We start from the raw sequence: 26862 nt of genomic DNA, 5'->3' as shown, positions 1-26862 counted from the left end.
ATGTGTGACAATATATACATATATATATATATATATATATACTAGGGGACTCTGCCCCCTGCTCGCTTCGCTTGACAACCCCCCCAGCGGGCACTACATGCTAGCCTCTTTGCAGTTCTGCCTCTCGCGTAGGGTGAAGCGGTAGTACAAAATACTTTTTATACTTACACTTTTACTGTACGACTTCAGTAAAAACAATTTTTGGAATTAAATTTTTATCAATATCACATTGAATTGTGATTCCGTGTATGGACTTACTTCGTGACAACCCAATGTATAACTGCCCGTGAGTGAATATCGTTTCTTTGTCTCTAATAAATAAACCAACTTTTTCGAATGTTTGTCCCTGTGATTTGTTAATTGTCATAGCAAAAGCTATTCTAACGGGAAACTGTCAACGTTTTAATACGAATGGCATATCAAGACCTCCTTTGGTCTCTCATGTTATCCCCTGAAGATGGACTACATTACCTTTCTTTTCACCTGTTAAAATTTTACATGTCCTTGCCCTGGAACCGATCGTCAATTTCGTGTTAATTCGTTTGACTTCATCGTTTCTCGGTGCTAGGATTGGCCGTGTGCTCATTTCTTCTTTTGATAACCCTTCAGTATGATTTGGACATAATAAGTCGTCTTTTATTGGGAACTTAAAGTGAGGAGAATGTAAAAATTTCTAAGAGCTGAGAGCGCAGGAACTGTGTCTGACAAAAGCATTCACACCAATGAGAGGCGAGAAGACCGCGGGCGTGGGTGAATATGATTGAGAGGAGGGCGGTGCTTGAGAAACTCTGTTGTCAAATAGTCTTGTCTCAAGATTTCCTTTAATAAGATTATATATATATATATACCTGTTGTAGTGTGCGGCTGGGGCTCTTGCCCGGCTGGGACGCCTGCACGCTGGGAGGACCAGGGGAGCAAGCATGGCCAGAGTGTTACCTTCCCCGGGACGCTAGATGGCAGCCCCCCTGGGTTTCAGTGGTGCCCCGGACTCCCGCAGTGCTGCATGGGAGTTAAATGCGTAAGTCAAGTTTTCTTCTACCTATGAAGAAATTTTTTTGACATTAAGGAAATTGCGAAAAATTTTAATTTTAAATGCACTGGTTTAGAAAACGAGTGAAGGTGTTATAGGGTGAGAGGGCAGCTGAAATTAAATGGCACGATGGCGGCTTCGCCTCTAGAAGCGGGCCTGGTGTCAGCACACAAAGTGCATCCCCTGCTGTGTATGGGACAGTGTAGCCACAGGCCAGTCAGAGTGCCCATGCTAACCCCTGTTCACCATCGAGAGTCAATACAACGGGCACACGGGGTCGTCAGAATTGGACCTCAGATCAAGGGAAGAAGGTCACCTGGTTTGATTAACCCAATTCTGAGTCACCCACCTAATGTGCGTGTCCTTAAGATGTGAGATGAAAGCAAAGTAAATGGAGAAAATCCACACAAACACAGGAAAACATGCAAACGTCATTCATTCATTTATTTATTTTTCCAATCTGCTTATGTCAATATATACCCTGAAGCAAAGCCCACCCCAAGGCTTGAACCTGGGTCCTTACAGAGCCCAGTCACACACACACACACACACTCATTACCTGCATGCCTTCAGGCTGTGGGGTGAAGACCCTGGGAGAACACACAAACTCCAGGCAGACAGGATTTCAATGTACCTGTTAGAGCGACAGCTCAATGACTTGTACCATCGTGAGCCCCCTACAGTGTCCCTGTGTTGAAGCCCCTGCCGGGCTCAGTCACACGTGGAGCGGAGGTCCGCTGTGGCCTTCCAGCTCGCCTTCTAAATGTTTGCATTTGTTCCTCCTCCATCAAACTGAATTGCACTTCTTGTCCACAGAGAGAGCTGCCATCGTCTCAGCAGTGCACACCTCACATGGCCGGCCTCAGCCTCTTCTGTCAGGTGGCATTTGTGACAAGTGCTTAATGATGATGTCTTTTCTGGCTTAACGCCACGTCTGGGTGTCCTCTGTAAAATAAACAAGTGCCTCTGAGGCCACGCTTCAATTGATACCGGCCTGTGGTAGGCACTTCAGCCTAGAGCAACGCGGCATCTGCCTGGCACATTGTTGTGGGCGCACCGTATGCCGGCATCTTTGTTTACTGATCACACTCATTATGGAGATTACAGTTTTGTGGAGTACCTGCTGGCACGCTGAATATCGCAGTTGACAGTTGTGCAGGCAGATAATAAGCTGCCATCATATCTTTTTTTCTGCTCTCATTTCCTTTTTGGTTCCTTCATGGTGGAGCTTTCGGGAGAATCAACGAGCAAAACAAAGCAGAAGAAAACACTGCCCTCTGTAAAGCATGGTGTGAGGCGCTATATAAAGTGCAATAGGCCCAACTAGTCCTAAAGAAATGCATCACCAGACATGGGCTTCATGAAAAAAATTCAAGCGTTGGTTAGCTAGATGTATGATCTAGAACAGGGGTCCTCAATCCCAGTCCTGGAGAGCCGCAGTGGCTGCAGGTTTTTGTTCTGACCTGGTTGCTTAATTAGAAAGCAATTCTTGCCAATAAAGCACTAACAAGCTATGAAATTAAATTAACTCTGCTATGTCAGCTCATTCTCATATCCTAGATTTTCTTTCCCTTTCTATCATGCAAATGATTTGAAGGCTAAAATAGACGAGTAATTCTCAGTCCTTCACTTTTTTCTCTTCATTTTTCTTCCAAGTATTTAATTAAACCCAAGAGTGCAGATAAATACACGCAGGTGTAAATGTAAATAAGCTAAATGGAGAAATGCTGCTCTCTCTTGTCATTTGCATGTTATTGATAATAAGGAGCAATTCAAATAGCTGTTTAAGACAAAATTAAGCAATAAGGGCTCAAAATCACTAAAGTGAAGCAGAAGTGTTACTTTAGCAATAAGTGCTTTTTATTAAGCAACTGGGTTGGAGCAAAAACCTGCAGCCACTGCGGCTCTCCAGGACCGCGATTGAGGACCCCTGTGCTAGCAGAATCAATCAACCAATCAATGAACGACAAATCAACCAATCAGCACATCAACTACCCTGACATACTGCAGTTATTCAGCTATCCTTCAGTTTTCCCCTACTGCTTAATTCTTGGTGAAGTTCTACATAAGCAGAAGAGAACAAAATCAGTAAATTATAAAGCATCTTTTAACAGGGTGCAGAATGAAGGGCACTATATAAAATAAAGAATACCTAATTACCAGATTCTGTTTATATTAATGGAAGGCACTCTGTAGAATAAAGAATATCTGACTACTCAATTTTCTATCCATCCATCCATTATCCAACCCGCTATATCCTAACTACATGGACACGGAGGTCTGCTGGAGGTAATCCCAGCCAACACAGGGTGCAAGGCAGGAACAAACCTCAGGGCAGGACACACACACACACACACCAAGCACACACTAGAGATAATTTAGGACCGCCAATGCACCTAACCTGCTTGTTTTTGGGAGGAAACCCACGCAGACACGGGGAGAACATGCAAACTCCACCCAGGAACCCTTAACGGTCTCATTACTGCAAGACAGCAGCGCTACCCACTAAACCACCGTGCCGCCCCTCAATTTTCTAATATTGATTAAAAACATTATATTAAAAATAAAGAATATCTGATTACAAAGTTAGTTTAATTAAAATGAAAGACACTATACAATGAATACTAATTACTAGGGTCTATTGATACTAATGAAAGACCCAATATATAACTTGATTCATCAGGGTACAGTATGAAAGTCACTATATAAAATAAAGACTACTAGATTACTAGATTCATTTAATACTGAAGTTAAGCACAAAATACAATAAGGAGTGTCTGATTGTTCAATTCCTTTCATATATACAGTTCTAGCTGTCCCCCCTTTTGGCTGCGCCCACGTAGTAGTGAAACAGGACAAGCTGTAAAAATCAATAAACAAAAAGGAATCACTAGCTAAATGGAGGCGAGGTACGCTCCAAAACATGGTGAGAGGTATTACCGGCTCCCCACTCCTGACGTCACGCCTCCCCCTTCCCTCAGCCTGCAGCCTCTGTCTCGGATTAGTGCGAATATATCATTCCTGCAAGAAAACTATAAATCTTAGCGTGATGAAAGAATTTACAAAATCAACGCTGATCTAAATCCGCTAAGTAGTTCTCTCGCTAGCTAAGTGGAGGTAAGATCCCCCCGAGGCTGGCGTGTGACTGAGGAGGGCCCCGTCTGCTTCCCCCTCCCAGCCGTCTTAATTCCTTTTATACTAATGAAAGGCAATATACAAAAAAAGTAATATTTGGTTATTTGGTCCATCAGGGTGCAGTATGAAAGACACTACATAAAAAAAGAATACTGGATCACACAATACCTTTTATATTAATGGAAGGCACTTTATGGAATAAAGAAATATCTGATTACTCAATTCATTTTACATAAGTGTAGACACTATACAGAGCAAAGAAAACTTAGGATTACTAGAGTTCTTTCATACTAACCATCCATCCATCCATCCATCCATCCATTATCCAACCCGCTATATCCTAACTACAGGGTCACGGGGGTCTGCTGGAGCCAATCCCAGCCAACACAGGGCGCAAGGCAGGAAACAAATCCCGGGCAGGGTGCCAGCCCACCACAGGGCACACACACTAAGCACACAATTTAGGATCGCCAATCCACCTAACCTGCATGTCTTTGGACTGTGGGAGGAAACCCACGCAGACATGGGGAGAACATGCAAACTCCACGCAGGGAGGATGTGGGAAGGGAACCCGGGTCTCCTTACTGCGAGGCAGCAGCGCTACCCACTGCGCCACCATGCCACCCTTTTAATTGACTAGCTGTATTTTCTTTTAGCTTCTCAAGATGTTTGAGAGCTGTAAAAGAGAGAGCGAGAGAGAGAAAGAGTGCAAATAAATACTCTTCAGACATCAGTCGGAGTGTGGTCTCATGCTACAGTGTCATATACTGTATTTTCAGTGGTGTGGGAAAATACTGTGTAACACCATTATTACTAAATTATTTGTAATGTTGATTATTTTTATTGTAATTATTATTTTATTAACATACATCATTCAAATGAGTCATATTTAGTCAGTCATTATCTAGCCCACTCTATCCTAACACAGGGTTATGGGGGTCTGCTGGAGCCAATCCCAGCCAGCACAGCACAGAAGGCAGGAGCAAATGGCAGAGTGCCAGCCCACCGCAGGGCACACACACACAATGGGGACAATTTAGGACCCCTAATGCACCTAACCTGCATGTCTTTGGACTGTGGGAGGAAACCCACGCAGACACGGGGAGAACAAGCAAACTCCACACAGGGAGGACTTGGGAAGTGAACCCGGGTCTCCTAACTGCGAGGCAGCAGCGCTGCCCACTGTGCCACCATGGCGCGAGTCATATCTAGTTTTTTTTACCACTATTTACCTCTGTGTTGTTTATCGAAAGAGTGAATCTAGAACTAAACAAATATTTATGCTATTTTAAAAGCAAACATATTATTAAATACACAACCTGAACAATCAATACGCAAATTAAAAGATGCAGAGTGCCAGTTCTGTTAGTACATTTTTATCATCTGCCAAGAGAAGAGACAAACAGTCACATTCCGTTAGGAAGACGCACAAACCAAACAACAACAACATTTATTTATATAGCACAGCGTTTCCCAACCTTTACGTATTTGCCACCCGAGTTTTTATAACAGTTTTAATCGCACCCCCCTTAACGTAGCCCACTAATAACAATTTGTTCTTTTTTAATTAATGATATGTCATAGATGCATATTTTATTGTACCTACTTAACTTTTATATACATTTACAGTATCTGACTATATTTATTTTTCTAGTATCAGAATGTAGTTGAAGTTAATTTGTTTTGGTTTCAATAGGTGGATTTTTCCTATTTTCGATTCTTGTTTTCTTTTTTTCACATTAGGGGGACCCGCCCCACAGGTTGAGAACCACTGATACGGCACATTTTCATACAAACAATGTAACTCAAAGTGCTTTACATGATGAAGAAAGAGAAAAAAGACAAAATAAATAAGAATTAAAATAAGGGAGCACTAAATAACATAGAATAAAAGTAAGGTCCGATGGCCAGGGAGGACAGAAAAAATAAAAAAAACTCCAGACGGCTGGAGAAAAAAATAAAATCTGCAGGGGGTCCGAGGCTACGAGACCACCGAGCCTCCTCTAGGCATTCTACTTAACATAAACCAAAATACTTCTTTGTTTCCACAAAACAGTTTCTAAATGTTACCTCATATACAAAAAAATAATATGAACAGAATTCCAATTACATTATTAAAATAATTCTTCTTACAGTAACTAAAAAAACGATCTCACGCATACATTTTCCAAATTTGGCAGCTGCCGTAAAACAGAATAGCGAAAATGACGTACGCATGCATTTGTCCACATTAGGTTTCCAGTCCAAATTGGGTAGTGACGGGCATTGACAGTGACAGGTTGTCTGTGCTGAATTGGTGTCCTGGTCAGGCTGTAGTGTCACAGCCTTTGTTTACATAATCTTAGCCAATCAGAGGAGGTCATCAGCTCACTCCTATGAAGCTGATCATCTAGTCCATGGGTGTTGAACTCTGGGCCTGGAGGGCCGCAGTGGCTGCAAGTTTTCATTCTAACCATTTTCTTAATTAGTGACCTGTTTGTGCTGCTAATTAACTTCTTTTGCCTTAGTCTTAATTAACTTTACTTGGACCTCCCGATTGTTTCATTTCCCTTAATTAGCAACCTAACAATGATGAGACACAAGCTAACCACGGCATCTGAAAATAAAGAAAGGTGAAGGTCTCAGTAAGGTTAATCTGCTCAGGTCACCAAAACATCTTGACTGTGTTCTTAAATAAAAAGGAATATCCACAATAGTGGAAATATTTGCTGTGGCAGAATGAGAGCAGCAACAAGCTATGGAATTAAATGACGGGTTTAATTAACAACAAGAATCGACTTTTGATTAAGAAATTGGTTGGAGTTTGATGTTCCAATTAGTTGGCTCGTTTCATGTGTCATTTCTGTTTGACTGCCATTTAATGGAGAAAAGAATCAATTTAGAGGACCGAATCCTTAAAATCAGGACTATTAAAATGAAAGGAAAAGAAGTTAATTAGCAGTGAAAACTGATCACCGATCAGGAAAAGGGTTGGAATGAAAACCTGCAGCCACAGCGGCCCTCCAGGCCCAGAGTTCAACAGCCCTGATTTAGTCTGTGACTGGCTAAGATTAAATCACACAGGTTTTGATTTTCTCGTTAGTCGGAGGCGCGGGCTGCATACGCAGGAGAGAACTGACAACGCATCCGGATGTTCAATACATAGAATGTAGCAACGAGGAATAAGGAACATGCGTGTTTTGAATCTCACAAATGGAAGGGAAGCTTATCTGTCTGCTGTTTTATGTACTAAAGAAAACTAGGGCATAGATTGTGGCTGAACGCTCCGTAACTGTTTGTTGTTCCCTGCTCAGAACGTGTACAAGCACGCAATATGGCTGCCACATGTTCCCAGCCTTCATTTGACGCTTTGTGGTATAGCAGGTCCATGGCTCAGATGAAAAGGCCAGTTTTTAAATAAATAATCACCACACTCGCGGCTTAGTGAGGGAGCATGATAGCGTGGTCGGAGCAGCGTGATTCAGCCACTTCCTCGCTTAAGTGCACAGGTGGGGAATCGTCCGTATCCGTAATTGATGGCGAGAGCTGCTAATCGCCACACTTGTGCCACGTCCTCATAATAAATAGGAGAAGCGAGTGCGGAAGGGGAGAATGATGATCGAAAGAATGCAGGTTAAAGGAGGTGACATGTGTGTGAAAGAAGATGATGCTGGAAGGGAAGGAGAGAGAGAGAGAGAGAGAGAGAGAGCGAGAGAGAGCGAGAGAGAGAGAGAGAGAGAGAGAGAGAGAGAGAGAGAGAGAGAGAGAGAGAGCGAGAGAGCGAGAGCGAGAGCGAGAGAGAGAGAGAGAGAGAGAGAGAGAGAGAGAGAGAGAGGAGAGAGAGAGAGAGAGAGAGAGAGAGAGCGAGGGCAGGCCCGCTGATCAGTGAAGGCAGCTGGAAAGTGAGTTCATCGGGGTGTTTGGCCCATAGACATATACTGTATAGGTGGGTGCCGCATTTGCTGTGTTGGCCAGGCGACATGATACGTCAGCGCGTCCGCCATATTGCGAGTGGCAAAAGTGCCATTTAAACTAATACAGGTAGACCGGATTTTCTGATGAAAAAACAATAATGTTTAAAACAGTATCGTTTACATACAACAGATTTTGGGTAATCGTTTAAATGCAATTATTTATATCCATTTATACACTAATAATGGCAATTATTAAACAATAATAATAATAATATTAAATAATTCCTCCATATAAGTAATATTTCTCGGACTGCCTTCTTCCATCTTCGACACATTTCTAGACTTGGTCCTGTTCTTACGCAGCACAGTACTGAAGTATCAGTCAATGCCCGAGTCACCTCACGTGTAGATTACTGTAATGCTATTCTGTCTGACATCCCACAAAAACGTATCCATCGCTTACAACTCCTTTAAAATTCTGCTGCCAGGATGATAACCTGCTGCTCTAAATCCACTGAACACATCACACCGATTCTCTCTCGACTTCACTGGCTCCCTCTTCACTACTGAATACGACACTAAATCTCACTCTGAACATTTAAAGCTCTCCACACCTCACTGATCTCCTCCAGACTGGCACTCCTCTCGCTCACTCAGATCCTCCTCTGCAGCTCGACTTTCTGTACCACACGTCAGACTCAGTGCTATGGCAGCTCGAGCGTCTCTCCTGGTGCTCCTCAACTCCTGAATTCTCTTCCCTCTCATATCCGTCAGCTCGATTCACTAACACATTTTAAAACTGCCCTCAAAACCTCTCTTTTCAAACTGGCATACCACTTGTGAATTTTGCACTGTTACTGCCAGTTATCTTTGTTTTTTTTTTGCTAATTATTGCTTTTTGATTTATCATTCTCTTGTTTTAATTGTACTAATGTTGTTTAATTTTATTATAAGGTGACCTTGAGTGCTAAGATTATACAACGGGATTTTCAAATGGCCAAATATGACCAAAACAATTGTTCAGCCTTACCTACGAAACGTAATGTCCCAGGATCTGGTTTGGAGCGTACAGCGGTTTGTACAATCCCAAGCAGCACATTATTCATTACTTCACTCCACAGCAGTGCCACTCGCAATATGGCGGCAATGTTGACGTACGATGCTGTTGGTCATGCGGCGTCTAGTAATTCTATGTCTATGGTTTGGCCGACCCCTGGGGACAGCATGAAGAGTACTTTGGAGAAGCAGGAGTGACCAGAAGGTGGTTGGCTCATGAGGTAGCAGGAGTCAGGAGGCTTGGGAGGTGGGAGCCCCAGCGTGAGCGCCCTGGTTGCTGGGGTTAACCCAAGTCTGTCTGGAGAGCCCTATGGAGCCAGGGACGAGACCAGACCTAAGTGAAAGCGTACTCAGGTTATCGTGTTTACACAGACACACACAATGGTATTTTCGGACTCGGGGAAGTCTAAAATGTTAAGATACATCAAAATCTCAACAGCGAATCTTTGGACGATTCCAATACTTTCCCTATATGAGAAGTGAGTGACGCCAGAGTCTCTGTTTACTATCAAGATGTGACAGCGAGCAACTTTCGAGATCCCACAGGATCAATGAGCGCTTCGATGTTTAATGAATGGTTTGATGTGGTGAAGCAAATCATCAAACTTAAACGCTGACATACAAATGTATTCTTGGTGCTTTTCTTCATTTGTTTCTTGCATAGGCAATATAAGTGTTGCATATTCCCCCCGAACCCCCACCAGACCCTGAGTTAATCGTTACTCTTTTTCTTCCCACTATAACGCCCATGCCGCTGAGCACTGGATCATCCTGAGCTCATTGCATGTCTGTTAAACTCGTCTTTTGAGCTCACATCATGCGCGTTGTGGCCGGGAATGACAAGTCTCCAGACCGCAAAAAAGTGAACTGGCCCGTCCCTTTTATTGTCCGTGGACCAACGAAAACAAACAAAAAGAAAATAATTCTTTGGCATAAGTCCTGAGTGTGGGAATTCAACAAAGGCACAGTTGCAGTGGGGTTGCAGTTCGAAGCTAGCGAAGCTCCGTCCGGTGGGTAGCTCGAGCTAGTAATGATGCCCCCTTCTGGGATGGCAGTGGGACTGGAAGGGGCATGGTCAAATGCCTTCACAGGGCGGTTTCTTGGCACTGTGATGAAAGAAGGAGATGACAACATTAACGTCAGCGCCCCCTCTTGTCCCAGCGGGTTACTACAGACCTCAGAGCCTGAAAGGATGCGCATGCATGACAGTGCAGTACAGTTGGTTTCATTTCTTTTTGGTTTTGCGGGTCAACTGACTTGCTTATTGTCACACATTGTCAGTAGTGGGATTTGAACCCACAACCTCAGAGACTGAAGTCCAAAGCCTTAACCCGCCTGACAGTGTTTAGTTAAAAGGGCAGGTATTTTGCCAAGGCACTTACAGAAGGAAGATCCTTATGTCTTGAATTTGTTTTACATTCACTTTCAAATTCTACAAGGGTGTTGTTTCTAATGCCTATTTTGTGCTTTATTATTTTAATGGATATTTAATTTTGTTTTTGTCTGCTGTTTTGATTTGGCAAAATGGTTCAAGGGATTAAAACATAAGTAGGCAAAAATCAGAGAGAAGAGGTCCGATACTTCAATAAAATTTACTTATTCAATTATAACATATAAATACATATGAATGGGTTATAGAAATAAATATATATGCTTAAAGAGACAAACTTCTACTTACAATAACATACATACATACATACAGTAACATACATCAAAAGACCCAGAGCCATCATCCTAGACCAGTAGACTGAGGGAGCCCGCATGTCAGTCTCGTCAGAGGATCAACCCCGTGTGCCTTTTATCAGATATCGGGCGGTTGCGCCTTTCCCCACGGTTGAGCGTCTAAAGAAACTGAGGGCGGAACCTTCCCTTATATACTAATTAGGTGTCCTTGCCCAAAAGCGGCCTACGTGGAAGCAGTGTATGCAGAAGTGATCAGTTTCAGCCTACCCCCTCCTTCCACGGGACACGGCGCTATGTTTTTCTTCTACTCGGCCTTGAGACTAGTGCCTGATACCAGAAGACACAGTAATATGCTTACATGTGAAAAAAGCCTCTCGAAGTGAAAAACAACTCCTTACATAGCCTTGGCTGTATCTTTAGAACATTCCCGGCTGTTTTTCCCAAAACATTAGTTTCTATAGCTGATTCTGCGCTGAAGCGACTAACGCCCATCTGCTTTCTTGATTCCCCCTCCCTCTCTTTATTTCACCTTTGCTTTTTACAGAGAAAAATCCTTCCATTACATCCGCTGTTCTCAGACTACTCTGTATTGCCAAGCCTTGTATAGAAACACTGTACATGTTGTACAGTATGTGCATTAAGGAGATGGTGCTGCCTTTGGGTGGTTGGAGTGGTACCTCAGATGGCATTTCGGAAAGTGCCAGCACCGGTAGCAGCCTCGAGTCCCCTGACTTCATGTCAACGCCGCGATTCGTAGTTCAGCGTCTGACAGCTGCCCTCATGCCCCACAACCAAGACTCAAGCTGTTGACATCACACACTAAAGAGAAGGTTAACGCGCCAGGATGATTTGTTTTAGCAGGAGGACTCGCTCGGTCACCTCCCAGATGATTAACTAAACTCCTTTCACACTGCAGGCAGAATCCCGGATAAATAGTCCGTCATGACGTCCGAGATGGGGTTTAGGAATCCACGAGCTTCTCGCTTGTAACATGCCATCAGTTCGGGGCATCACTTAAGACCAGTGTGGGCACCTGGAGCCTGTGATGGCTTTACAGGCAGGAAGGCGGGCGAGCAGATAAGCCTTAATTACCTTCATTTCATGCTTTCCTTGGGATTTAGATGTGGGACTAAATGGCAAAATGTAACCGACAAGTTAATTATGTGGACAAGGAAAAAATGAGAGGCTTTGATCTATCTGGGCGTCCTGATAGGGGTACGCCTGGCCTGACACCATTCACCTGTTAAATTAGACCTGCCAGATTCTAACCATTCAATAGCAGGTGTAGCCAGTCAGCTGGTTGCGGTGCCCACTGGAGTGGGTTGTCTTATTTAGTGCTGACTGGCATAATGTTACATTTCTGGAAATGATGCCACCTTGGCTGGGGTTCAAATGTCTCCTTTATGGCTATTTTGTTGTTTGTTTTTTATTTTACGTTAACATTGTTGTTTATTTGTCCTTGTGTTTTGTGGGTGGTCCCCCAAGATGTGGGGCCATCTGCCCATCATTGCAAGGGAGTGCCCTTAGCCCTTTAAAGGCTGAGGAAAACCCACCATAGGTTAGCGCGCTACCAGAAAGCTACATCACCTTTCCTCTCAACCCCTCAACGTCCTCCTCAACATTGGAACTTCGCGGGGGTCCCCACCCTCATTGGTTTGATGGGACTGGGCCTTCACAGGGGGCTTTGCCAATTGCACACTACATGCCTTCATGATATTAAGAGTGAAGCAGTGAGTAGTGTGGCACTCCAGGTGGGGTGGAGTAAGACCCTGGGGGGACTTGGAGTTATTTGCAACCATTTTGGTGGTGTGGTCCAAAAGCTGGTATCAATACATTACATTGAAAATTTTAGTTACTAACCCGAAGTCCCTTACGGTTCATTTTGAATGTGCTAGATGGTTGGTGAGTTCTCCTGTGTGTCTGGTGTGCTTTTTGATTTACTCACTGTGATTTACTGGACCTTTTGCTCTGACTTTTAACCATTCTTGACATTTCGGATGGGGACTGTGTGTGCTCTTGGGTTTGCCTATTTGGAGGGCAGCGGCGTCTTCTGTGTTTTTTGTGGTTTTCAGGGCATTATTGGGAACATAAACCTTTTTATTTATAAAGATTCTTCATTGCCTTTTTCATGGCTAGACTAGGGCCATCTTAACGCATGGGCACGCTAGGAAGCTGTCCAGTTTTGGGGGTGGGGGGTCACGAGCATAGGGGCCCGATGCTAATCTACGTATGTTGTGACTTGCTGAGTGGTTTTGTAGGTAGGGGTCCCACTGCACTGCCTTGCATGGGGGCCTATAAAGCTGTTAAGACAGCCCTGGGCTAGCTATGGTTTGATAATTTATGAGTATTTGTGCTTAGGAACTCAGTAGATCATAACACATAATGCGGTGGCTACCATTTGCCTTTGAAATATTTTCTAGCTGATCCCAACAGCAATGGGTGCAAATCAAAGTTAAACCTGCAGGGGGCAGCAATCTTTTTCTGGACACACCCATACAAGCCAATTTAATTCATGCTGACTGGAGGATTAAGTTTTCCATCCATTCATCTCCTAAACTTTTTTTTTCCAGCATTAGGCCACCAGAGTGTAGTCCAGCAGTATTTGTTGTAATACAGTGTTACACCTGCGGGGGGCACCAGGTCTGTTGGTAGATACACAAAAGTACAAACCCAAAGCAGACCAATATGCCTGATGTAATCAACTTACTAACATCCATCTTTTACTTTCCATCTCAAGGGGACCCCTACACTAATGTGTGTAAATCAAAGTTAAACCTGCAGGGGGCAGCACTCTTTTACTAGACACACCCATACAAGCCAATTTAATCCGTGCTCACTGGAGTACTACATTCTCCACCAGTCATCTCGTTAATGTATTTCCCATACATTAGGCCGCCAGAGTGTAGTCCAGCAGCATTTGTTGTCATACAGTGTTACACCTGCGGGGGGCACCAGTTTATTGCTAGACATCAAAAAGAACCCACACACAGAGCTGCCAGATACAAAACTCACATTCATCTTCCAATTCTACATTTTTCAACTCCAGCTATTTTAACTGGTAGAAGTGTAAATGAAAGTTTATCCTGCAGGGGGCACTATTGTGTTGGAAGATACACATAAGTACAAACCCAAAGCAGACCAATATGCCTGATGTATTCATCCTACTAACATCCGATCTTTTATTTTCCACCTCAAGGGGATACCTGCACTAATGGGTGTAAATCAAAGTTAAACCTGCAGGGGGCAGCACAGTTTTGCTAGACACACCCATACAAGCCAGTTTAATCCGTGCTGACTGGAGGATTAAGTTTTCCATCCATTCCATTCATCTCCTAAACTTTTTTTTTTCCAGCATTAGGCCACCAAAGTGTAGTCCAGTAGCATGTGTTGTAATACAATGTTACACCTGCGGGGGGCACCAGTTTATTGCTAGACATCAAAAAGAACCCACACACAGAGCTGCCAGATACAAAACTCACATTCGTCTTCCAGTTCTACATTTTTCAACTCCAGCTATTTTAACTGGTAGAAGTGTAAATGAAAGTTTATCCTGCAGGGGGCAGTGGTGTGTTAAAAGATACACAAAAGTATAAACCCAAAGCAGACCAATATGCCTGATGTATTGATCCTACTAACATCCGATCTTTTATTTTCCACCTCAAGGGCATACCTGCACTAATGGGTGTAAATCAAAGTTAAACCTGCAGGGGGCAGCACAGTTTTGCTAGACACACCCATACAAGCCAGTTTAATCCGTGCTGACTGGAGGATTAAGTTTTCCATCCATTCATCTCCTAAACTTTTTTTTTCCAGCATTAGGCCACCAGAGTGTAGTCCAGCAGCATTTGTTGTAATACAGTGTTACACCTGCGGGGGGCACCAGGTCTGTTGATAGATACACACCCAAAAACAGACCAATATGCCTACTAACATCCCATCTTTTATTTTCCACCTCAAGGTGTCCCCGCACTAATGGGTGTAAAGCAAAGCTAAACCTGCAGGGGGCGACAGTCAATTTCTTAAGGTGAACACCCAAAGTAGGCCAATTTGTTTGAGTAATAAAGTTGTTGCCATTCATCTTCAAAGCTTTTTTCCAGCTAATCCCAACATAAATAGGGGCAAAACAAAGCTAAACCTACCAGGGGGTACCAAGTCTGTTGCCAGACCTCAAACAGAACACCAACAATGCCGCGATTTGAACAGTTCTACCTGCTGGAATATCAACTTCCAACTTTCAAACTCAGAATCGATCCCAACTGCAACAGTTGTAAATCAGTTGATGAGTTATTAGCTGTTTCATCAAAATAATATTTTAATATATTATTAATTGTAATATTTATAATATTATAAATATAATATATAAATACAATATTATTATCTCTTAATATATATATATCTCTTCTGGTTCGTCCTGCTTCTTCTTCAAACCCAGTCCCCCCCACACGCAGCCCACATGGCATTTCTCGATTCCTATTCCTCCTCTTCCAAACCCTTCGCTGCACTCCCATACACCCCCACGGCGTTTTTCTCGATTTCCTGTTCCTCCTTTGGACTCCCGCGTTCCCCGCTCCTCTCTCATGACCCCGTTGGTGTCACATCCCCGCCCGATATCTAGCCTGACCGCGTGACCTTTCACTTCAGCCACGTGTGCGCCGGGGAGTCTTTTCCGTAGCCTGCTACACAAAGGTACTCTCCCGACCATTGGCATTGGTTTCGCTCCTTGCTATTTTCGTTATACTGCGACGGTTGATTCCTAAGCCTTTGTTATAAAATGAACGACAGTATCTTCTCTGTCGACGGGTTTTTGTACAACGTCATCTCTGTTACGGGATGCGGCGACAGTCTGTTCCTATCAGTGGGTTATTTCTTGACACAAATGGTTGACGAGGGCAATGCACTCTCACTACGACATCGGGCAGTAGATTTCGTTGCATCACATATTTGGAGACGTTCTTCCTGTTGTTCTTTCGAGTTATCACAGCAAGTCAGGAGTACTATCTGTAGCTCTCTTCACAACAATACAGACACGGGCATTTATTGCTTGGGCTCCTCTTACTCACACTGTCATGCCTCCACATTAGCGAATACACAGTCACTTGCATACACCTATGATGAAATACAAAACATGAAACAAAAGTCGTTTTACAAGGAAAAGACCTCGTTGGCCGCTTGTCTTGAAAATTCACTTAACTCACTTTGTCTGTTTTAGCTTCAGACATTTCAGTTTGAAACCTTTAATGCAACATGGCAGAGCCTCGCGAGAGACATCCGCCCACCTGCGGTCCACGGAGCAGGTCTTTCTCATATTCTCCTTATAACTCCTAAGTGCGTTCTCACGAGACACATTACTTTACATACAGTACTGAACATATTAACAATAACAAACGAATTGTAACATGTAAATGTACTATATAGATCACGTTTTTAAATTTAGATATTTAAACTTAAGTTATGTAACCCATTATAAAATCAATTGTCTACAGCATGAACTTTATATTAAATATTGTTCAACAACATTTACACAATGGCAACATCTGGACTTTATGGAGGTGAAGCTGAAATTCAAGCTCTTTCCGAGATTCTCCATGTTGATGCTACCATCGTCATTTACTTTAAACACGACCCCAACATCCCGCCTTGCATTACGTTTGCAAAGATTTGCGTTCATCTACAACAACCAGTCTTCAGTCACGGTCAGTTGTGCATGGCTTTTTCCAGGGTTAGATCTTTCGACTCATTATCTGTCGTCTCCAGCAAGACACCGATTCACAACTGCGTCTTTCAAAAAGTACTTCTTTCTTCTTGATTCCTTTCTCACCGTTTTCCGTTTCTATTCTTACACCACTGGCATCGGCTAGTTACTTAATATTTTAATATTATAAAATATTATTTTCATCAAAATAATAACATTTAGATGGCAAAGCCCATCGTGACGTATTAGCTCAATTGATGAGAGTGGTGGGTTTGATGGGATGTTAGGTACCTGTTAGGGTTAGGTTGGGGGAAAATTAATTCACCAAAAAGGTTGACCAAATACAGGCTCACATGAATCTCATCTACGTCGAGAAGAATCTCTGAAATCTCTGTTTCTAGAAAGTGTGATCTTGAACCTAACTGTCCCTATATATTGAATAAATCAACAACACCCACCACCCAATGCTTTTTTTCTTACTTAAATACTCTAAAGAAGAGGGGGTAACCAACTTATAAAGAAATCAAAAGTAATGTTAAATGTCCTTGTAAGAGAAACAAGATGACAAAGATAAAGAGTTAGGGTACCAACCCTGTATAACTGAATTGCAAGCAAAGAAGGAAACTCACACAAAGTAATTGCAGAGATGATCTTTTCAGACTCGAGTTGAAGAACAAACTGACAAAGATGGCGGAGCTCCCGGTTATCAGGAAGAGGCGGGTCCAGGTGGACAGACACTGGGAGTGACGTCAGAGGTGTTATAGACGTCAATCATCGGATCAGCAAAAGGGGGAAGAGAGAAAGGCATTAGGACACAGCGCCAACCCCTGGTGCGGAGGTAGAATTACAGTCACTTGAGCCCTTCACCTGTCCCCTATGCGCATACGCGTGACAACACTTATAAATTATAAATGATGAAAGTTTTTAATAAAAACACCAATTTCTATGAAATATCCCTAAGTTCAAATTATCTTAAAAATAATTTTAAAAGATTCAACCCATCCTGAAGGTTAATCTTAACCTCAGGGACTCACTCATTTTACTAAATGTAATCTTTCATATTTTTTCAAAGGCTAAAGAATATAAATGGACAAAACCCTTAGAAAATCATTTCATTATTTCTTGCAAATGAAAAAAAATATATATTGCAATGGAAGTTTAATTAAGTAAGAATTTTTAATATTAGGGGTACCCAATATATTAAGGTCAGACGTTTGGTGATTTTAAGCTTAGGTGTTTGCTGGGGAAGATCATCTACAGCAGGGGTCCTCGATCACGGTCCTGGGGGGCCGCTTTGGCTGCAGGTTTTTGTTCCAACCCAATTGCTTACTCAGAAGCCCTTATTGCTCAAGTAACACTTCTGCTTCACTTTAGTGGTCTCGCTCGTTAAGATTTTGAACTCTTATTGCTTATTTTAGTCTTAATCAGCTGTATTCTTGCTTTTTAATTGCTCCTAATTAGCAAAAATATGCAAATAACAATAGAGACCAGCAGTTCTCCATTTAGCTTGTTACCATTTACCCCTGTGTCTATTTATCATGCACAATGGAGTTTAATTAAATACATGAAAGGAAAGTGAAGAGAAAAAAGTGAAGGACTGAGAATTACTCATCCATTTGAGCCTTCAAATCATTTGGATGATATCCGAAGAAAATCTAGGATATGAGAATTACCTGACATGGCAGAGTTAAAGCAACTAACAAGCCATGAAATTAAATTATTGGCATGAATTGCTTCCTAATTAAGCAACCGGGTTAGAACAAAAACCTGCAGCCACTGCGGCCCTCCAGGACTGTGATTGAGGACCCCTGATCTAAAGCAAATATTAAATAACGGGGTTAAGATTTTAACATTAGGGTTCTTTTATACTCCACAAACAGTGACTTTAAGTGTAGGGTTTGGTAAGCTAAGAACTTCTAAATTTAATAATTTGAACTAAAAAACGTCAATGTTGTTATTAACATGAAAATGAAATGAAATTTAACATGAGGGACTAGAAAAACTAATACAAGAAAGTTTTCTGTGGAGTGCAAACCGTTTCTAGGTAAGGCAAACACAGTGGTCTTAGGCAATATTATTAATAATAATAATAGTAATAGTAATTGTAATACATTTTCTTTATATAGTTCCTAATGTAACATCATATTGTGAGCTAAACTGGGATTCCACACATGATTTAAGTCTTTATGAGATTCAAACTGAGAGGCTATGGAACCCAAATCCTTAACAACAGTGTCAAACTAATTTTATAATAATAATAATAATACATTTTATTTCTATAGCGCCTTTCCCATGCTCAAGGCACTTACAGAATATAAGAAAGAATGGCAGGGTGTACAGTATATAGCATTGTACACACCAGATAAATAAATAAAGCAGATTACGAGTGAATTCAGAGAAAAAAAGCCTAACAGACAACACAATTGATGGCCCAGCACACACACACACACACACACACACACACACACACAGGTTACATGAGCATCTTGACATGGAGGTAAACTGAGAGAAGGGTAATAAAGTCAAGTAGAGCTGAAAGCCGTCCTGAACAGATGAGTTTTTAAAGAATTTATGGAGTCCGCTGACCTGATTAATTTCGGCAGGTCATTCCAGAGTCTGGGCGCTCGCTATACAGCTGAAGGCCCTGCTGTCACCCATGGAGTGTAGATTAGTGGTGGGCACAAGAAGATGGCCAGAATCGGAGGACCTTAGTGGGCGGGCAGGCACATAGTGATGGAGAAGGTCACTGATGTAGTTTGGCGCGAGGTTATTTTAAGGCTTTGTAGGTTATTAGTAGGATTTTACATTCGATTCTGTAAGACACAGGGAGCCAGTGAAGACGGAGCAGGATGGCTGTGATGTGCTCGTTGTTGCTGGTTCGAGTAACGACTCTTACAGCCGAGTTTTGAATAAGCTGGAACTGTGATATAAGATTAGAAGGGGCGCCTGCTAGCAACAAGTTACAATAATCGATGCGGGATGTGATAAAAGCAGGGACAAGTTTCTCAGCATTAGAAAAGGAGAGGAAGGAGAGAACACGGGATATGTTACGTTAGTGAAAGTAAGAAAGTTTCTTAATGTGATTTATGTGGGTGGAATAAGAAAGGGAGGAACCAAAAATGACACCGAGATTCTTTTCAGTAGAGGCAGGTCTGATGAGATCACCGCCAAGATGGACTGGGAAAAGGAGCTCATTTTATTAAGTGGCATTTTAGTCCCAGTTTGCAGGAGTTCAAGTTTGTTGCAATTTAATTTTAAAGAGTTCTGCTCCATCCAGGTATTAATTTCACTGAGGCAGGTTGTGAGCTGAGAAAGCTCTGATGAAGTTCCACTTTTAACATTAACTCTTTCAGGGCTGATGTCGACTTTTGTCAAAAGGAGGAGTTGACGATGGTAATCAACTGTAAACGGTGACAAAACCAAGTCTTATGTCTTAGTTGGACTCTTGTTGACTGAAGGAATGTTAGATTCATTGATTTGATCGAGATTTCCTGCACTGACATGAGTAGCAAGGCGCAAACAACAGCAAAAATGGGACTGACGTCTGGCGAGATCAAAGCGAATGCGTAAAGCAAAATACTCCATGGACGACATTTTGCCTATTATCTCTGAACTGGACTATGACTTGTCGGACTTCGATTTTGATACAGATGATCGAAAACCAATGTGAGGTTCCAGCTTCAGCTGATTGGTCCCCAGCTAATCGTTGTACTGACAATGTCCGCCAGGGAGGACTGCCACTTAACAATGATAAGAGGTAGAAACCAGATTGTAATGCACTGCGAGCATGACCGCTGCTGCTTTCCCAGCCACGTGAAGACAGCCTGGCAGCAAGCCTGCCGCACATTCTTGGCAAACTGGCAGCCACAGCATGCAGCAACAGACATTTTACGTAGATTTCTGTGTAAAACCATTGCTTTTCAGAAACTGTTTTTTGTAAAAAATATTCAGCCCTCAAAGAGTTAAAGTAGAGTTGAGTGTCGTCTGCATAAAAATGATAACCCAGTGTTTTGATTTGGGAAAATGGTTCAAGGGGTTCTTTAGAATAAGTGGGCAAAAATCAGAGAGAAGAGGTCCGATACTTCAATAAAATTTACTTATTCAATTATAACATATAAATACATATGAATAGTATAATGCAGTAACAATAGGTTATATAAATAAATATATATGCTCAAAGAGACAAACTTCTACTTACAATAACATACATACATACAGTAACATACATCAAAAGACCCAGAGCCATCATCCTAGACCAGTAGACTGAGGGAGCCCGCATGTCAGTCTCGTCAGAGGATCAACCCCATGTGCCTTTTATCAGATACCGGGCGGCTGCGCCTTTCCCCACGGTTGAGCGTCTAAAGAAACTGAGGGCGGAACCTTCCCTTGTATACTAATTAGGTGTCCTTGCCCAAAAGCGGCCTACGTGGAAGCAGTGTATGCAGAAGTGATCAGTTTCAGCCTACCCCCTCCTTCCACGGGACACGGCGCTATGTTTTTCTTCTACTCGGCCTTGAGACTAGTGCCTGATACCAGAAGACACAGTAATATGCTTACATGTGAAAAAAGCCTCTCAAAGTGAAAAACAACTCCTTACGTAGTCTTGGTTGTATCTTTAGAACATTCCTGGCTGTTTTTCCCAAAACATTAGTTTCTATAGCTGATTCTGCGCTGAAGCGACTAACGCCCATCTGCTCTCTTGATTCCCCCTCCCTCTCTTTATTTCACCTTTGCTTTTTACAGAGAAAAATCCTTCCATTACACCCAGTCCATAGCTACAAATAATATGGCCAAGGGGAAGCATATAAATACAGAAGAGTAGAAATTAGAGATTAAGATCTCAAGATGCTGGTCTGCTTAGGATTCCAAGAATTAATAAATTAACAGTGGGGGGATCGAGCTTTTAGTTACAAGACCCCTAAACTGTGGAGTGGTCTGCCTGCTACTATTAGAGGTGCCCCTTCGGTCTCAGCTCTTAGCACACCCTGACTAGAGCTGCTGATTAACTGTAAAGAGTACATCTCTGTTGTCAGTCATTAGCACTAAAAGATAAGTAACATGATCGTTATAATTTCATACTAACCCTCACCTATTCTGTTTCTCTTCTCGGTACTCAAATGTGGCACTTGGTGCCCACGGCCCACCTGCCAAGTTGTTTTGCTTGCCTAAGATAAAGTCATCTCTGATGTAGGATCGCAGGAATTGTGGGAAGGGGTCCTTTCATCGGATTAGCGCTCTTTCAGCTGTGGATTGGCCGAATGGGGGAGGCAGCTTGATGAATGAGGTCTCCAGGACTCTAAACAAATCTAAATCATATTGCGTGATATCATCTACTGTTAAATTCTGCTCCGTACTTCTAAAATGTTTATTTTTATACTGTATTGAGGATTTGTTCTGTTCTGTGCATTGTATGGTATTGACCCCCTTTTTCTTTTTGACACCCAACGCACACCCAACCTACCTGGAAAAGGGGTCTCTCTTTAAACTGCCTTTCCCAAGGTTTCTTCCATTTTTTTTTCCCCTACAAGGGGTTTTTTTTGGGAGTTGTTCCTTGTCATCTTAGAGAGTCAAGGCTGAGGGGCTGTCAAGAGGCAGGGTCTGGTAAAGCCCATTGCGGCACTTCTTGTGTGATTTTGGGATATACAAAAATAAATTGTATTGTATTGCCCTGCATGGGGTTTGTTTCCTGCCTTGCGCCCTGTGTTAGCTGGGATTGGCTCCAGCAGACCCCCGTGACCCTGTAGTTGGGATATAGCGGGTTAGATAATAGATGGATGAATGGATATATTGTATTGTGCTGTGCTTGTGCTGGGACTGTGTTATACTTGTGGGGAATGGGGAAGGTGTTTCACACAAGGGAAAAAGAGAAAAGATAAAACCTGTGTGCCGTGAACTTGTGTCCCACAAGTGTCTTTGTCGGGTTCAGCTGGCGGTGCCAGCTTAGTGGTCCACACCGCCCATCACTGTACCAAACCATCCTCCTTCTCGGCCGGTATGCCTGTTCTCCTCCTATAATGGGGCTAAATGCTTGAGATCATTAGCTAAAGATAATTCTTCCACGTGAAACCTGAAAACCATGAGCACTGATTTAGATCATTTATGTTAGCTAAATGTTGATTTCTCCAGCCCTCTGGAGTTTATTTGTTTTGTTGTTTTTATCTGCCCTCCTGGCCATCAGACCTTACTTTATTCTTTGTAAATTTAGTGTTGCCTAATCTTTTTTTATATTTTTATATTTTATAAACCTTTCTTCATCTTCATCCTGTAAAGCACTTTTGAACTACACTGAAAAGAGTCTAACATTGATGTTGTTCATTCAACGTAAATGTTCTCTTTCAAGCAACTTAAGATTAGTCATTTAGTGTTACAGCTTGAAATATCTGGTTTCAGATCTCAATCAAAGTAAAAAAATGTGTTTGTGCCAAAGTAAGTTATGGTGGAGGAAATCAACATAAAAATCCGATTTCACCCTAATATTTTAGGGTGTTTGTGTGCTGCGTTTGAGGGGCCCTATGTATATTATTCTGGTCGAACTTTCTAGCGTGCTGGCTTTCCAACTGGAGTGGATGTGGCTACACAGGTCTGGTCATTTTTCAGCAGCAGACTTTTATAACGGAGGATTTCTGGTACATAACCCTGCTTCTCAACTGTTAATTTTAAGTATAAGGACTCGTAATGAAACATGAAGAGCTCCGGCTCTTTTTGTAGCCCTCCCGGTGGTAATTGATCTAATTAGGCTGCATTTCCGGATGTGGCTGCATTCCAGCCCACAGAGGCTTGTTAAGCTGTGCAGCTACTCCGGATGGTGGCCACAGAGCCCAACAGGTCTGAATCCTGAAGTCCCACACCTGTGGCCCCGATGTGACCCAGGAGGGCTGCCACCACGTGTTTTGAGGTACGTAGAGTGTATCCCATGGCTGCTCCCCCGGATCCAGTGTTGAAGGGGCGTCCCAGCCAGGCATGCGACCCGGCTGCCCGTCACAACTGATAAAGAACATTCACATTGCTCCAGGGCTCACTTTTCAATATCAGCGGGCCAATTTTGTCAGAAATTCCTTTATTTTTTACAAAACTACCAAAATCTTTTATTCAACTTCAACAGAAGCTGGTCCTCAAAGTTCTCTGAATCAAGGTGTGCCCTTTTGGGTGTAAAAAATCAGTCCTGCAGTCCTAAAAAACAGGAATGGAGTGTTGAGCTTCAGAGACAACTTGCATATTGTTGGGAAAGGGAATCACTTTTGATAGACACACACCCGCCTTGTTTTCACAGTTAAGTCCATAGACATAGAAAATTACTAGACGCCGCATGACCAGCAGCATCGTACGTCAACGTCACCACCATATTGTGAGTGGCACTGCTGTGGAGTGAAGTGATGGATAAAGATGCCTGACGCATGTGCTGCTTGGGATTCTGCAAACCGCTGTACGTGCCAAACCAGATCACAGGGATTACATTTCATAGGTAAGGCTGAACAATTGTTTTGGTTATAGTTGGCCATTAGAAAATCTCGTTTTATAATCTTAACTTTAGCTACGCCAGGCTAAGCTAGCAAAGCTATGCATTTATGTGCTCAAGTGAGCCTCCAAACAGCGTTTTGGTCAAACGTATTTAGTCATTAACTGTGTAGATTGTTGTTAGCTGTTAACATTTCTCAAACTCTGAAGGTTTCCCAAAGCAGTGGGAGGTCAGGTAGCCCTTAGACGATTTGGAGAAAGCTGTCCTGTGATGTGTGCCGTGCTAGTTTGGTAACAGACGATGTACCGGCGTCATATGATCAAAGCTACCACTCGCTCACATTAAAAAACAAAGGAGGTCTGATGATTCCTTCTGAGGGTCCAGTCAAGGTGGTCAAAGTAGCTGAGCGTGTTATCTGACAGTCGACATGAGGACAAGCTGTCAGTCAAGACTTTGATCAGTCAGTTTGAGATTGGTTCCGATGAAGGAGCAGATCGAGGAGACACAGTTTGAAATTGACAGCCATCATTTGATGCTCATGTCTTTAGTCGTCTCTGTCTTCTACAAACTAAGGCTCACCACATTGACAGACTGAATACTCGCAAAATACAGGATCTGAGTGAGCGAGAGGAGTGCCAGTCTGGAGGAGATCAGTGAGGTGTGGAGAGCTTGAAATGTTCAGAGTGAGATTTAGTGTCGTATTCAGTAGTGAAGAGGGAGCCAGTGAAGCTGAGAGAGAATCGGTGTGATGTGTTCAGTGGATTTAGAGCAGCAGGTTATCATCCTGGCAGCAGAATTGTGAAGAAGTTGTAAGCGATGGATACGTTTTTGTGGGATGCCAGATAGAATAGCATTACAGTAATCTATACGTGAGGTGACTCGGGCATTAACTGATACTTCAGCACTGTGTTGTGTAAGAACAGGACGAAGTCTGGAAATGTGTCGGAGATGGAAGAAGGCAGTCCGAGAAATGTTACTTATATGGCAGGAATTATTTAATAATATTATTATTATTATTTAATAATTGCCATTATTAGTGTATAAATGGATATAAATAATTGCAAAATCTGTTGTATGTAAACGATACTGTTTTAAACGTTGTTTTTTCATCAGAAAACCCGGTCTACCTGTATTAGTTTAAATGGCACTTTTGCCACTCGCAATATGGCGGACGCGCTGACGTATCGTGTGAATGCGGCGTCTACCTATATATGTCTATGGTCAAGTCCCCGCTCCGTTCTTCTTTTTTGTTACATCGTTTCCGTCTTGTTACGTCCGTCAGGCGTGATTCGCACAGATTGATACTCTATCGGGATTGTCTTTCCTACATACCACTGGCACATTCATTTAGGTTGAAATCGGTCTTTATGCTGAGAACGTGAAAGGATGAAAAATAGAAAAACGCTTAATTCTGCACAAATGCATTAAAATGAAAGTAATGGGCTTGTTTTTAAAATGTAAAAAGTACAAATATCTGTGTTAAAATGTAAGGCGTGCAAGTAAAATAAATACTCAAGTAAAGTACAGATACCTCAAAATTCTACTTAAGGTAGTCACAAAGTATTTGTAATTTGTTACTTTCCACCTCTGATCACACCAAGGTTTGCCACACACGTGCGAGTCGGGAGCAGCCGACCGGCTCAGCGGAGCGCGATAATTCAGAGAAGACGGTGCTAACACCTCTCTCTTTTACTTAGCAGGAAAACAGACGACTAAACAAACCTTAACAAAGACCCGCAGTCGATTTCTCTTCTGTCCCGTTCTGATGACATCACTCCTGGCTCCACACTTCCACATCATCTCTGACGCTTCCTGGATTTTCCCATCATACCCGTTATACATAATTTCCTGTCTGTCCCTTATATAAGTCCGACTATTTCACTAATCCTTTGTCCTGGTTGTAATTCAATGTTTGAATGTACAGTACGAGTCTGAGCAAGACTATTGGAGACGGCAGAAACCCCAAAACTTCATGAGAGTGTTGTCTCTTTCTTATATCTTCACGACTGTAAATAAATGTTGTTGTTATTGTTGAAAACCCCTCCCACCAAATGACATCACTCGGAAAAATTAAAACTTTATCCTGCAGGGGTCATCAGTCTGCTTGTAGATACCCCCACCCCAACTCAGACCTAATCCTAATTGGGAGTGTCGACCTCGTCGTTGAGAGGTTTACTTACCTCGGCGGTGACATTTATGTGACTCTGGTGACTCTTCCTATGAAGTCAGTAGACGGATTGGGAGAGCATGGGAGGTCATGAGGTCGCTGAACAGGGGTGTGTGGTGCTCCAGATATGTCTTCAAAAGGACGAAGGTCCAAGTCTTTAGAGTCCTTAGTGATTCCTGTCTTCCTATATGGTTGCGAGACATGGACGCTATCCAGTGTCCTGAGATGAAGACTGGACTCCTTTGGTACTGTGTCTCTCCGGAAAATCATTGGGTACTGTTGGTTTGACTTTGTGTTGCTCATGGAGTCCCGAATGAGGCACATGACCTGCATTGTGAGGGAGCGTCAGTTACGGCACTACGGCCAGGTGGCACCATTACCCGAGGGTGATCCAGCTCACAGGACCCTCATTGTTGGAGACCCAAGTGGCTGGACCAGGCCAAGGGGTCGCCCACGAAACACCTGGCTTCGGCAGATAGAGGGTCATTTCCGGAGGGTGGGACTGGGCTGCTTGTCTACCCAACCGGGATCCCGAGTTGTTTCATCGTGTACCTGTACCAGCGCATGCTCCCCAACTTGACTTGACTTGACTTGTTAGTTTAAACTTGTTAACATCTTCTCAATTATTTTTTCTCACCTCAGCGTCATCAGCACCTGTCCCTGCACTAACTGAATGAGTTGAATTTTTAGCATGCCATGGCATAGCAAAATGGATTCTGCCAGTCTGTACCCACGCCTTCTTGGCTGCCT

The sequence above is a fragment of the Polypterus senegalus genome, chromosome 4, assembly GCF_016835505.1.
Source record: "Polypterus senegalus isolate Bchr_013 chromosome 4, ASM1683550v1, whole genome shotgun sequence".
Taxonomy (NCBI): domain Eukaryota; kingdom Metazoa; phylum Chordata; class Cladistia; order Polypteriformes; family Polypteridae; genus Polypterus; species Polypterus senegalus.
The sequence above is the reverse complement of the archived record's forward strand: the minus strand, read 5'-3'. Positions refer to the sequence as shown.